This window comes from Cebus imitator, unplaced genomic scaffold (assembly GCF_001604975.1).
Source record: "Cebus imitator isolate Cc_AM_T3 unplaced genomic scaffold, Cebus_imitator-1.0 Scaffold142, whole genome shotgun sequence".
NCBI classification, from domain to species: Eukaryota; Metazoa; Chordata; class Mammalia; order Primates; family Cebidae; genus Cebus; species Cebus imitator.
Genome location: NW_016107457.1, coordinates 3301210 through 3317402, shown reverse-complemented (window position 1 = coordinate 3317402; position 16193 = coordinate 3301210).

Below are 16193 nucleotides of genomic sequence, written 5' to 3'. Positions count from 1 at the left end.
AAGGCAGCAAATCACATTGCCACGTGTGTACCTATGCAACAATTTTGCATGTTCTCACATGTACCCCAAAACCTAAAATGCAATAAAATAAATAAATGGGGAAAAAAAAACAAGTTAGAGCTTTATCATAGATATTAAAGAAGCTCCATCCTACAGTGTATGTTATATGTTTATTCTTTCTTTATAAAACATTTAGTTCACATTGAGAGAAACAAGTGGTTTCTGCTTATAAAACATATTGAAAAACACAACCATCTTCAGATAGTGTATGTTGGATAAATAACACTCCTAAGCTGACTATTGAAGTGTTACTCATAATACTACCCATTCATTCTCATGTAATGCGTCACATTGCCAGTTCTGATAAGAGAATTTAGTTTCCCATATCTTTTCTGATTTCTTGGGTACTGAACAGTGTTCTATGAAAGGATAAGGACAGCATCTGATATCAGTTCCACTTGTGATTTGAAACTTTGCTCACATCAAAATCACACTTGGAATAAGTAGAGTCATATTCTGAGTCTTTTATAAGCCTATCAGTTCAGTTATATCAAGTAAATATTGCCATTAATAAAAAGTACACACTGTTTTCTGAATCACTGTGCCTGATGGCATTCTTCTGTAAGAATGTCACAGCCTAGGATCCATATCTTGAGCTTTCAGAGCAAGAGCCCAACTTACCACCTGATTGTGCTACTTAGACTTACTGCCTATTCATGTCCATGTGCCTGAATAGTTTCCTCTTCTGAGTCTAAGACCAGACAGCATCAACAATCAATTAATAATTATTGCTGGAGTGCCATATTCACCAGATGAGTACTATTTTTGCTTATCTGGATTTTTCTTTGGCTCCTTTCTGAGATACAAGATAATGTTTCTACTCTCAAGAAAATTAAAACCTGGTTGGGAAGTCAACACATATACTTGGAAAGTTAAATAACCATGCACAATATAATAATATGGTTGCAGTGTGAGAAATATTAAAGGACAGTACATGGTTAAATGTTAAGTGAACGATACTGAGATCAGTAGTTTGCAAACTGTGCTCTAGGTAACCCCAAGTGGTGGGGCGGGAATAGAGTAGCTCTTGAAGCTGCCACAGAAAATAAGAGAAATATCAAACACATGGAGTTTCAGCCCCACTCCATACTCTTGGGTTTTTTGGTTGGCTTTTTTATTTTACTTTCTATAGTGCATCTTCACACACACAATTTCACATCAGAAAAGGACCTTGAATTTATTTTTAAACCACAGATATATTTTTAAATGTTATAAGTTTCAAAATTATGTAGTATAATCACTATGCTCCGTTGTGGTGTAAGGTTTCTTGATGAAGGAGCAGTGAAGACTCCACAGATATAGATAATTTGTGTAGTTAGAAAGGTTCCAGTTAAATAATGACTTTATAGAAATAATAATAAAATAAGAATGGTAATTTCAGCAGCATCATCTTGGAGAAAAGTCCAATCAAAATCCACACTGTCATCATTTTATAGGAGAAATCCATGTATAAATCAGATGTTGGAAAACTCAGAGGAGAAAGAGAAGTTTCCTAGTAAATGAGCAGAGACTCAACTGGCCCAACAAAGAGTCTGCACAGGTGCAGTTCCTGGCTCAGCTAAGGCAAACATGGCCGCTAGATTAGTGTCAGAAATGACGAGCGGGTGTCCTCACTTGCCAAAAACCACTGGAATGCCAAAATAGAAAAACTGGGTCTTCTTCTCTCAAAAACCCTTCACTCTTGAATTGAGTTGGCACTCTCCAGACAAAAAGGTAAGCCAAGGACACTGAAAGACACCATTTCTCTCTTCAGCTGACATCAGAACCTAGGAACAAATGGGATATTGATTCTGCTGTCATTGACTGAAGAGATAGAATGGGAAGAAGTCAAATTCCTTCCTCCCAGCATTTGCAGTTAATAACAATGGAATTCATGTGTATTACTTTAGCATAGGAAATATGTTATTCTGTTATACAAATAGAGCAAAATAATATAGCAATTTATCATACGTATTTGTTATGGACCACGTTTGTGTTCCTCCAAAATTCATATGCTGAGTCCCCATTCCCCAGTGCCATATTATTTGAGGCCAGGGCCTTGGGAAGGTGAAGCATCGTGCTGGGATAGTGCCCTCATAAGAGATAAGAGAAAGGACAGAACAGCTATCTACAAGCCAGGAAGAGGATCCTTATCAGAACCCAACCATCCTGGCACCCTGATCGCAGACTTCCAGCCTCCAGAATTGTCAGAAATAAATGCTTATTGTCTAAACCAGCCATTCTATGGTAACTTGTTACAGCAGCCCACGCTGACAAAGACGGTAAGCATTCCTGGGCTGCAAGCACAAAACAGAAAATGCATAATTTAAGCCAAAAATTAGAAGAATGCGAGAGTTTCTTGTAGAATTAAAGATGATGACCAACCAAACCTCAGAAAGGACAAGAATAGGGCTGAGATTCCCGAGATCTCAGCCACCAAAGCCTGACAGTCTCCTCTCTAGCAAAAAATTCAGGCCATCGGTGATCATACTTAGGTGGTAATGATCATGTGCCCTTGTGGATCATACTCATTTATTGAGAATTTTTAAGATAAAGGAGCATAGGTATAATAAGCTCTTCGTGTAACATAGCAAAATTGCTCTTTCTAATTAATTGTTAGAATGTTAGCAAAGCCAAAGACCCCTAGTGGTCACAATAAAGTCCGACAGCAGATGCAGCAAACAGCACCTAGAGCCCAGAAGAAATTTCCTATGTCCTGGCATGGAAGCACAGAGAGAATCTGGGTCAGGAGGCAGGCAGTTCCTGACAGTCAAAGAAAAAGATGAGAATATTATTAAATATAGTGTGAGTTCATAAAATGTAACAACACTTGAAACCAAATAGCAACTTTGTCCTTGAAAAAAAAATTATATTGCTTTCTTGGGAAGCATATATCTAAAATTATAATAATTCAGATTGCTTTAGGTTCCACTCAGAAACATTTTGTTAAAAGATTGCCTTACATCAGATTTGAAAAACATAAGCAGACTTTTACCAAATATAGACACAAGGATCATAAACTGAAAATAGAAACCATAAGACAGACTCTGGAAAGGAAGGGAATATTGACATTGTATTATACTTGGCAGTAAAGAAATAGAAATCCATTGTGATTTACAAGCTTTACATAAGAATAAAGAATTAACTGAAAAAATATTCAAACTATCAGAAATAGTAAGACACTTTTTAGCAATAAGTAAGAAAGGTTTATTTAATTTCGGAGAGGGTTGGCAGAAAAGGACTAAAATGGGAAACAATAATATTACATATTAACTTTGTTCTTAAACATCCACATTTAATGTATCAACTTTGGCTGTTGTTATATGCCTTGGCAATTCAATAAAGTTACTGAAATGGAAAATTGAAAAATTTTATTGTGATTTTTCCAATTTCTCCACTAGTGGAATAGTTTAATAATAAACCATTGCATATGCTTACAGCATTCTCATTAAAATGACTGAGCTATCAGTTTTCTTTCTATTCTTAGCCATCAGCAACTTTATTTACCAGTGCCTATTAAGTAGAACACAGAGCTCAGCTCACCATTTGAGAGGGTACCTTATAAACAAGCAAATATCAACTGCAAAGACATCAAGTTTTTAGGCTGGAAGGAACCCTAAGTAGTTTTATATTACATATTTCACATTATAAATGAGGAAACAGAGGCCCAGTGAGATTTAACCTGTCCTAAGTCAATAGCTACTCGATGACAGAGAAGATGTCATGCTTCCAGGCTGTGCTATCATAATAACTATTCTACAGTTCTAATATTATTTTTCTATCAGCTGTTGAATATAGGTCTACAGATTCCTGTATGGCAAAAGAAGAAAAAAGTAGACAAAGAAGACTGCCTTACTTTATTAAAAGCCTACTTTAGCCATATCACAAGGAATTGTAGTGTGAAAAAACAATTCCAGTTGTATTCATCTCTGACTCGGCAAGGAAATCTCCCTATTGGGTTTATAAAACTGCCCCCAGCTTTTACATTTTGTAATATTCTACAAAATGTCTCCCTGCATTCACATCAGAGTCCTGTAGAATATCGATGACTAATTTGTAAGACAATATCTTTATAGAGTTGCACTAATTCCTTTGTTGGTCTTTGCAGAGTAAGTCTATTTCTAATTTGGTAACTACTATTAAGCCGCTCATATCACTAATTTATTTTCCTTTAAAATAGCCATTTAAGCATGTTTTCTTTGGCTCAAACTCTACATAAAACATTTATATTAACTATTAACCCTCCTGAGGTAATGGGCTTGATCAGAAGAGGAAAGAATGGGAACTGAAAGAGCCAAAGGTGGACCCAACTGTCAGTTCAGTTGCCCATAACCCATGTGAACTTGGGCAAATCATTTATCTTCTCTGAACATTTTGTCTTGTGTAAAATGAAGAAGGTCAATTTTATGACCCCTAAGATTTAAATCTCTGTATTTCTAAATTGATCATTTTTAAGCCAAACCCGACAATTATTATTCTTGTACCCTAAACTTACATTCCATTTGCCCCTAAACTCCTGGTTCATATTTAATCCTAGCACTGAGATAAGGAAATAAACTACAATAAAGTGTGATGTCTTTCTTACTACACTATGAACCCCATGGAAGGTTAACTCAGTTTTATAGGCTCCATGGCTGGCAGAGCAGATATTCTATAAATGTTTGATATATGGATGAACAAAGGAATGATTGCTACAACATAATAGTAAGAAGAGCTTAAGTGTATGAGCTTACATTATCTCTGTAAATAGCCCACAGATCATTATCCTGAATCTTATCAGAAGAACTAGCACTTACATATAATTTTGCCAGTTTATAGCATAATGGACTTTACAGGACATCTCTTAGAGCTTGATCTCTTCCCACCTAATCACATACTCTTAACATTCCTTCTGACCATAAGCTTTTTGAGAACAAGATCCTTGTGCCTGATTCATCCTACAATTCCATACCTATTCATAGAACTTATGAAGTCTTCCACCAATTTTAACTGATTAAGTGAATTTAAAATAGTGGTCAAATAAAATAATTGATGTAACTACAACAAAGTGTTATTTTTTTCAGGGAAAAAGGTTTGGAACAAGTTATCAGTGATGATAAAATTCTGACTTGTTACCCTTTCACTCTATATTAATCTCAAATTTTCATCTCTGAAAAGAAATCACTCATTCCTGGTTACTTTATTTTTCCTTCATATATGGTCAGTTCATAACGAATGTATCCAATAAGATCTCACAGAACAGAGGAAGCACAAAGATTTCAGTTGCGGCCAAGCGCAGTGACGCACGCCTGTAATCCCAGCACTTTGGGAGGCTGAGGTGAGTGGATCACCTGAGGTCAGGAGTTCAAGACCAGCCTGGCCAACATGGTGAAACCCTGTCTCTACTAAAAATACAAAAATTAGCTGGGCGTGGTGGCAGGCACCTGGAATCCCAGCTACTCAGAAGGCTGAGGCAGGAGAATTGCTTGAACCAGGAAGACAGAGGTTGCAGTGAGCCCAGCCCACGCCATTGCACTCTAGCCTGAGCGACAGAGCAAGACTCCGTCTCAAAAAAAGGGAAAAAAAAAGAAAGAAATTTCAGTTGTGATTCCAAAAAACAGTCTTAATAAATTGGTATTTTCATAATTTCATTTTATATAAAATGCAGTGTTATGGCATAAGCATTTCTCCTGATTGCATGCAAATTAGCTCTGTGTTGCTTCAATAGAGTCTTTGTCAAATGTTAATAGTCCAGTACTTTGCATGCTATGAAAGAATACCACAATATTGACTCCCAGTGGGATGTCCTGCCCTCTCTTGACTTACCATGTGATTCCAGGACATTTTCTTTAAGAAAATGTCTTTTTATTTTCAGGCATGTCTATTTCTCTGGTTGAGGGTTGTTTTTCCTACATGCAATTCTTTTTTCAGGCAACATAAGTTCCTTGAGTGCTATCTCCTAACTTTCACACATTTGCAATTCCATACTGGCATAAACACTCTATATTAACACATATATAATGTTAATATTTTCTAACTCACTTTTTAAATAGTTATCACAATTCTAATTATGCTATTAATCCATTGTAATTAGACTCATTATTACAAATATGATTTGTTCATGAGGATCTTCATTACTGTGAGCAGTATTTTATATTACTGCTATAAATGCTACCAATAAACCACAACTGTTAGAAACATCCTTAATGTATTTAATATTTGTTCTATCAGGTCCCTCATAATCAACATGGACATATTTATGTCTATATAAACTTCAAAAGAACCAAATGATCTTTTACTCCTAAAAAATTACTGACATGTTAATAAAAGTAATAGCTAAGATGTATTGAGTTCTTGCCATGTGTCAGTTACTTTGTCAGCACTATAATGCATTAAGGTAGCTTATACTTCATTAATGTTCACAAGGAAGCTAGGAGGTAGAAGTTTCGATTACTCTCATTTTTACAGATAAGAAAACTAAGGCTTAGATAGGTTAAATAATTACACAAATATTTAAACTAATAAGTGATAGAGGTAGAAATGAAACCCATACCATTTCATTCCATGTTATTGTGCTTTGAGGGTTAGGATGAATTTGTTTATTTTGGAAGTTATCTATCGTAATTCTTGTATCTGCATAATTATTTCTCTACACTCGAGTCTGCATATCATTTTAAAATTCTGTCATAAAACCAAAAGTATGTAAAGAGTGCAAATTGAAATCTTTGCAATAGAAATTATAGGCTATCAAAAATATAATGAATTATTATTACTGAGAAATTAGCAAATAGAGTAAATCAAATGGGAGCATAATATAAGTATTATATAATTATCAGCATAGTTTTCTAACTGTGAATTTGCTAGTGTTGACTGATTAATTTTAGAGTTAATAAGCTTATCCACTATGTACCTTGGAAGCATTTTCTTTTTAGTGTGTAAGGTTTAAAGTTTAATTTCTTTTCACAGAGATTAATCAAACGTTTTCTAGCCGCCAAAAGATAATAAAGCAAAATGATTAAAAGTAAATTTAACCACAAAGGTTTTGATAGTACCAAATTATATTCCATCCATTTTTGGATGGAATTGATTTTTGTAAAGAAGCAAATATAAAAATCTGATATTCATTGTTTCCTTTATTATTTTCCATTTGCTATAGTCCAATTAGTATCATATTCATGAGGATTATGCACATAAAATAAGTATGAAACCATTTTCTTTCTGAAAATTTAAAAACCTATGAGCCTTTTAGAAAATATGACTAATATATTATCTTAATAAAGATAGCTTACAATGCAGGAATACTTCCTAGTTCACTATCTGAAACCAAAACTATCTGAAATGTAGCCAAAACACCTCTTGCTTTAATTTTGTTTTATGAAAATTTAAAAGTTTAAATATTTACACTGGGAATCAAATAAAGTAACTTGAAAATATGAGAATTTCACCCAAATAGACTTTAGAGTAAAACAACACATTACGGTCTATTTCAAAACCACTGTTCCCGTCATGTATTAAAAACTTACTGAAGTTTTATCATGTTCAAGACCCTATGAGGCATACTCTATGTAATATGCCTTCAAAGAGCTCATCTTTTAGACTGTTTTGTTTTTTGTTTTTATTATGAAAATAATAAACAGACATCTCTTTCACAGCAGCTAGACTTTAAAAATGTTAAATATTTATTAGCTTATTTTTATTATGTAAACATCCAATAGACATATCAACAACTCAGTTTTTCACTTAGAATTCTGTACACCCAAGACTTCTGAGACATATGACACTATTACATTTCTGGTTTGCCAAACCATCTATTAAAACTTCAATTGAAATAGAAATGATACTTATGTACAAGGGTGATTTTACAGGAGTACATTTTTAAGGGCTGTATTGCTTTTTAAAAGAAATGGAAGATGAAGGAGAACAGGGATGACATAAGTGGTTATGAACTGGTGGGCTGTAGGACAAGCAGCTGGGTGAAATTCTAGTTTTTCCCCCCACCAGATATGTAGACTTAGATACATTTTTCTCATCCATAAATAAACATAATTCTACTATTTAGATGATGTCACTGAAGCACTTAACACAATGCTAGGAGCAAAGAACATGTTCAATAAATGGCAGTCATCTTCATAATAATTGGAAATAAGGTAACCCGGAGAGGAAGAGGTAATATGTCATTTTTCAGGGATTCTTTAACAACAATTTTTAAAACTGCAACAACAAGAATTTATATCATTGTCTATACTTCCTTGGTATATTATTGTAAAGCAACTAAGTTTGGGTTGGTGATCAGTGATTTTGAGGAACTTTTCATGTGTCTGTTGGACATTTACATGTAAATTAGTATAGCCATTAAGGAAAATGGTATGGAGGTTCCTCAAAAAATTTAAAACACAACTACCATTTGATCCAGCAATCCTACTTTTGGGCATATGTTCAAAAGAAATAAAATCAGTATCTCAAAGAGATGTCTGCATTCTCATGTTCATTGCAGCATTATTCACAACAGCCAAGATATGGCAACAACATACGTGTTCATTGACAGATGAATGAATGAAGAACATGTGAAATGTATATACAACACAATATCATTCTACCACAGAAAAAAGAAAGAAATCCTGCCATTTTTGACAACATAGATGAACCTAGAGGGCATTATACTGAGTGAAATAAGCCAGATACAAAAAGACAAGTAATATATGATTTCATTTATGTGTGGAATTTCAAGAAGTCAAATTCACAAAAGCAGAGAATAGAATGATGGTTGCCAAGGGCTGGGAAAAGGGAGAAACAGGGAAATGTTGGTCAAAGGGTTCATGTTTTCAGTTAAGAGTAAGTTTTGGGAATCTAATATACAGCATGATGACTATGATTAATAATGCCATACTGTATATTTGAAATTTGCGAAGATAGTAGATCTTAAGTGGTCTCAAAAAAAAAAAGAAAAGTTAACTGTGAGGTGAAAGATGTGTTAATTAGATTCATTGTGATAATTAGTGATACATATATACCGAATCATCACTTTTTTAATGAAATATACACAATTTTTTTTGTCAATTATATCTCAATAAAGCTGGGAAAAAAATAAAGTTCAACGTATCTTTCTTTACCGTAAGCTATGTAGTTAAGAAATGTGAAATGAATAATTGACCTCAGGAAGGACCACATGTTCTGAGGAAATTGTGGATAATTAACTTGTTAAATAATTCACTAAAATTAACCACTGGTCATGTTGTGAACCCTTTGGTCATGGTTGAAAAAGTTGTGTAAAACAGTGATGCTTACAATACAAAATTCTATGTACAAAATTCCTTACTTGAGCTCAGAGATCCCATTATAAGACCCAAATTAGAAATATACCAACACAAAAAGGTAAAATAAGGGAAATGGCAATATTCTAGTTACTTTTCTACCTAATATTAACTATAAAGATGAATCATATAAAATTCCTTTTTGTAATAAAAATAATTAAATATCAATAATTTCATAAGACAAACTAATAGCTTGGCTAGGCTTTTTGATGACATAGTCTGAGTTCAGCATAGCATTGCAAGTCTACGTCACAGACTAGAATAACTTAAATCTACTCTTGTAGAGGCCATTGCCAAAGTGGAGAGGTTAGACAAAATAGCAAAAACCAATTTTCTGAAGGAAGCTGAAGAACATAAGTATAATGACATTATAAAAATGTACTTGGCTACGTCACATCTGCCATAAGAATGTGCTTTCTTTAGTGCAATCCTTGCATGTTCCTGAGACTGTCAATTATCCTCAAGTGGCCAATAATCCAATTGTACTGGTTATAAATTTATATGCATGTCAAGACCCCTTTTTGAATAATTTTGAGCTCTGAGCTAAATCCTTTACTCAAAAAAAAAATAATGTGGGGGATGATAAACATAGCTAACCTATATATTTCCACAGCACATGGAAAACCTCACTTTCCAGCGGACTTGCAGTTAGGCAGGAGCATGGGGCCTAGTTCTGCCCAATGAAATGTGAGCAGGGCTGAAACAGTGAAAAGGCCCATATAGTCCCCTTTCTTTATTGTAACAACCACTGAAGTCTTGAATTGAGATTTTGAGATTACAGAGCAACAGAATCAAAAGACCCCTCAATTGCCAAGTCACCCTTTGGAAGACAACTGAAGAATCACTCAAATCCCCTGAGTCTGCCTGAGGAGGAAATTAACTTTTATTGTGCAAAGGCATTGAGAGATTGGAGTTGTTTGTTACCTCATAATAACCAAATCTATCCTGACTGCAACTAATTTCAGAAACATGTAGGCCCCAAACAACTGGTAATTGCTCAGATACTCTGCTTATTATTACTAGGCTATTACTAAAGAAATGCATATAAAAAGAATATTGAATGGAACTACAGTAAAATGACATCAGAAATTAGAATATAATTTTTAAATGTTTTCATTCTTCAAATTTACTTTGCAGAGTCCTTTAAAAAATTAAAAACAGAAAATTTAAGCATCCCTCCCCGCAACACATGCCCCCTTTCCAGAAAAGACTTGCTTGTGTGGGTATTTGGTTTTGTTTGTTTTCATTTTGAGGAAGAGTTACTTAGGGTTGGAGACTAAAAATTTACAACTGGGACCTGAGATTTGAAATCTAAAATCTTCAAACCTGTTTTGTAAAAATGTGTCTAGAGAGGACTGGATTAAAGCCTTTGGAGACCCAAGCCCTGGAGATACTTTGTTTGGCCCTGACTCCTCTATCTATATGTAATTCAATATGGCAAAGCAAAGTCATAAATACATGTAAGGAATTCTAACCAAGTTTAGATGTTTTTTCTTATAACTATACTGTTGTTTCCTGTTTCTATTTTTTATTTTTTAAGCCATCAAAAATCAAACTGTTTTCAAAAAGACTTTTTTTGCCCATTATCTCTCTGTAGCCCTAAGCACTGTGCCTATATAACTTAGAACTAACTACCATCAAGTGATCAAATAAGGTTTATCTAGTCACTAACTTGCAGCATAAAATTGAGAAGAATCATATGCAAATAAAAGAGGATAGTTTACATCACAGAATAATCAAATTAGGCTCTTCTTAGTTATTTAGAACAAGATAGATATAATATCCAAAATAGTTTCAAAAATTAATAAACAAAGTAATGTAAGTTTTACCTATAAAGAAACAATTTCTAGCCTTGCTTCTGGAGTTTTAAGCCAAATAGAGCAACTCATGTGCAATACTGCCAATAAAAATTAACTCAGGGCACTTTAATCCCATCAGTAAACAATGTCTTCAGCGTTCTCCCTTTCCTTCATCCTTGCTTCTTGCTCTCACCTACTCTACCCAAATTCTGAACTTTGGATGTTTGCACTTTTGAACTTGAACAAAAAGAATGCTCTCTGGTTTTTAAGCTCTGATATGCCTCAGGATTCTGAGTGTCTATGCCCTGCAGCCCAACCTGTTCTGCTCCTGTTTTGAAGAAACACTATCATAACTACTATCTAGTGAGCAATTGCTATATGCTAGGCATGTGCTGAGCACTTAATATATATCACCTCAAAATAATATCCACCATAGGCCTGATTGATGAATATTTTTACCATTTAATTAGTGATTGAAGCAATGAAGGAACTTGAGAAAAATTCAACGGCAAAAGACCAGGATTTGATCACAGATCTTAATTCCATACTTTTAATTACTACTTATATCAACCCTGCAGCCATATTCTCATTAAAAATATGTATTTACCAAGCACCTTCTACATTCTAGGTTCTGTGCTAAATAATGATTATACAGATATGAACATATAGACAGAGTCTCTAATTTCATGGCAATTGCATTTTAATGGAGATTATGTCATAACCTGTAAATAAATAAATAATACCATTTTCAAAATTGGCATTTAAAAATAGGTTAAAGTGATATGGAAAGGCTGGAGGGGTATGTGGCCACATTAGATGGGTGGGGAGGAAAGGAACTTTGAGAAGGAACCAGTCATTTGATATTTTGGGCTCTGAACATTCCAGACGGAGGGAATTATAAGTTTGCAGATGCAAGGTCAAGAGTGAGCAAGCTATCTTCAAGAAATAAGGAGTCATCTAGTATCCCTGAATTTAGTGATAAGAGAGGTAGGTAGAGTTAGAGCTGGTCCTACCAGCTTGCCACCTATGCTAAGAGAATTTAATTATAGGTGCAATGGGAGCCTCGTTTTAAGGAGGGAAGTGGCATAATTATAACAATTCTTTAAAAATAGGTAATGCATCCTTTTTAGTAATGGAGAGAGGGGCAAGAAACATATAAAAGCATAAGGTAAAAAGACAAAAGCACAAAAAGCCTAAAAGCAAATAGATTTTTTGTACCCTCAGCAATCACATCTATCCCATGAAATAACAGAATATACGGGAGATGAGGATCAGATTTTAATTTACTAATACTTAATGATATTAATATCTATGGGTGTCGTCCCTTCAGGCTTGGATATCCTCTCAAGGTCAAATGCTTGTTCTCATATTGGCACTCTAACATAATGTTTCCAGAATTCCAGGTAACCCCTGCAATAAATTCCAGGGTCTACAGTTTCTACTCACAAAGCTTGTTACAGGTGGAAAATGAATACATTACAATCATAAAATAATTTATTAGGCACTGCATTTTGTGAAAGCAAAACTGACAGAATCCTTATAATCGAAGACTTATCTTCTTTTATGGAAGGAAAAAAGATGGTGTCCAGATGTACAAAAATCCATCTGGACAGACTTTACAGAGATGTCATTTTACTATTCAATGTTTTCCTTTGTAATAAAACCCAGAAGGCATAGTTCTGTAAAAAGACGTATTTTTTTTAAACCCTGAGACTTTGTTAATAAGAAAATGAAATGAATCTTTTGCACAATCCATGGGAATTTGGTTATAGAATTTACAAGTCACCTTTGTAACAACGACAAATAAATTTCCAAATTCCTTTCAGATATATCCTACCCTATTGCAGCTTCCAAGGTTGAGAGAAAAAAAGTATCAAAGTTAAAAAGATAAGACTACAAACAAATCTTAATTTTTTCTTTAATCCAGGGCATAAAAATCTCATATTAACTAGTTTATGAGGAATATCATGAGAAACAACTAACAAGCTTAAAATTCGGAGTCTGGAGCCAGAAATTCAAATGTAGAAGGAAAACACAGGAACTAAGGTGACTTCCAGAATAAATATGAGTGTCCTAGAAGTAACAAAGAAAAAAATATTCAGTGTATTTTAACAACTAAACTGCAGGGTAACTTCATGCCCCTGGGAAAAAGAAAATCTTTATTTTTTCATAAAAGAGTAAAGAACACACACATTTTGAGAACAATAAAAGCCGTTAACTATGGAAAGGCCATCTTGGCAACTAGATTATCTCTACAATACACTCTTCACTATTTTATTTAGTCCTATTTTAAGTACCTCGGTAAATTAGATTTCTGTTCACTCTCCTTAAAAATTTTCTACCAAATAATTAGGTATTATTGCTAAGCAGTAACCAATAATCCCTACCAACTAAAGTATGCCTCCTGCCTATGTCTTACTGATAATTTTATTACTACTTTTTTTCACTAGGACCATCTTACCAAAATAATGTTTTTTATAAAAGTCAAAGTTCTAATTGAGAAAATGGTAGCTGGCAGTGTCTTAGCAGTAAGTTAATTTCTAGGACCCCAAGGAGAAAAATAAAATAATCTATAAGGTCTTCTCTTATTTTTTATTCTTTATAAAATAAACAAGTATCTAGGAGATCCCTCTTCCTTCATAGGCACCATGGATTGGGGTATTTGGGGAATTGGAAAGCCCTGGGCTGCCTGACACACATATGTATGAGCACAATGAGGCATAGCCGAAGGCATCCTACTCTTCTCTAACTTATACTTGGCAAGAAAAACAAGAGTCCCATCAAGCTCACTCTGCGGCAGCATGTTGCGGTAGAAAATACACAGAATGGGAAGTCAGAGGCTTGGTGTCTAGTCTCAGTTCTGCCAGGATCTAGTGGTTTCACCACGAGCAGACCCTTAGGCATCTTGGAACTTAGCATCTTCATTCACACAATGAATTGTAGCCAAGGATCCCGCCAACCTCAAAATTTTAGGATGTGATGATACCTAGCTAAGAAACTAGAACTAGACAGTCCTAATTAAAATATTGTATCAATTGTTACACAATATATCTGGCTGAATATAAAAATGTATCAATTGATGCTGCCAATGAACATGTAAAATTTTAGAGTGGGAGGAAGGGAGTTTTTTTATAGTTTTAAAAAGTAGGACAAACCTTTCTTATATGTGAGAAGAATTTGACCACGTTTGAATATTACTTCACATCTCAAGCCCTATGGGTACATTCGACTGTAAGAGAAAAATCAATAAATTTAAAGCAGATGGGTGAATCTCAAGTCATATTATTATCTCAAGTCATATTATTATCATCTGTAGGAATTCAAAACTGAAAACTCCTAAGTAGATCTCAAACTTCTTTTATTTGGTAAATTAAATCTTCTCTCCAAATATCATGGTAAATTAACAAACTTTCTTCTCTTCACATTTTTCTTGAAATTGAGAAATGATTAACAGGCTTAGGAGAGAAGAAAAATATAGAAAGTTGCTGAATAATCCATACCCTTAGTAGACATTCTGTAATTAAGAAGTTGGATTTGGGCTGGGCATGGTTGCTTACAGCTGTAATCCCAGCACTTTGGGAGGCTAAGGTAGGCAGATCACTTGAGGCCAGGAGTTCAAGACCAGCCTGGCTAACATGATGAACCCTGTCTCTACTAAAAATGCAAAAATTAGCTGTGCCTGTTGTACCAGCTGCCCGGGAGGCTGAGGCATGAGAATCTCTTGAACCTGGGAGGCAGACGTTGCAGTGAGCTGTCACACCACTGCATTCTAGCCTGGTCAACAAAGTGAGACTGTCTCACACACACACAAAATTTGGATTTATTTGTTCTTTTCCTTCCAGACTAGGGTTTTATGCTCTAAAAAATTATTTTACCTCTGTATATGTAAATCGGTGGTTTCCAAACTTTTCTGAAAATGTACTGCATCACTTAAAAATATTCATTATATGTCTCAGTATTTACTCATTTATTAACTTGTTAATAAGATTGCTTATTTATTACACCCACCATTGTACATTATAAAACATACATACATGTAAAATTGAAAAATTATTTAATGGCGAAACATATCATATTTATTAATATCTTGCTTGCCACATGTTTCAAATTATCATTGCCCTACATCTCAAGAGATGGAACATCATTCAATTGCCAGTTGGATGGCACAAGTCTCATCACAGATGAATCTGTAGCAGAGTAGAACTTGTACTAACTTAACGATAGAACGTATCAGAATAAATGTTTTTAACAAAAAAAAATACAATATATATATTCAAGGCAAGGTTCATCATTAATAAAAGTGAATGTAAACCTATATCTCAATGGAAGGGAGGAGCTGATTTCTTTTAAGTCTGAATTAGAAAGATCATCAGTGTTGCTAACCTCTCCCATTAGGCTAAGAACACAGTAGGAAACGTGTCAGCTCCACTGATTTCCTGTTGTTGCTTAAACTTGTATTACCAGTACTGTCTCCTCTGCAGAAATCCTTGTGAGCCACTTTTCCATTCTGATGCTTTTCCTTAGTTAAAATTGGGTAACAGAATCTTCAGTTCCGTAAGTGAACACACATAAACATCAATAAGAGGCAACACAGTGGAAATGAAAGAAGTGTAAAGACCACATGTTAGCCCCCCTATGCTGTGAATCTCCCGATATTTCCTCAGGACACCTCTGAAAGGGAGAAAAAGAGACCAGCTGACCTCTGGGCAAATGAGGGCAGCAATTTCAATCTGTTTATTGCATGTTTGCAGAGGCTGTTTCTTTTTTAATAAAAAATATAAGCAGAAGCTCTAATATTTATTTCTCATGGCCTACTTTGGAGACCAAGAGTATAAACAGTTGTGGTAGGTAGCTGAAGCTGTTGTTGGAAACATTTGATATTTTGCTTGAATAGCAACAGGTCATGGCCATGTTCTAGGCACCCAGCTGCATGTGACTCCTTCATTGTGATCAGTAGGAAACTTTCATAAAGCATTTTTTCCCTATAGTAACTAGATAATTCTTTCTCCTCTGAGCCTCAACCATTCATGACTTTAGAGAAAATAACAAAAAAGCTGTAAAAGGT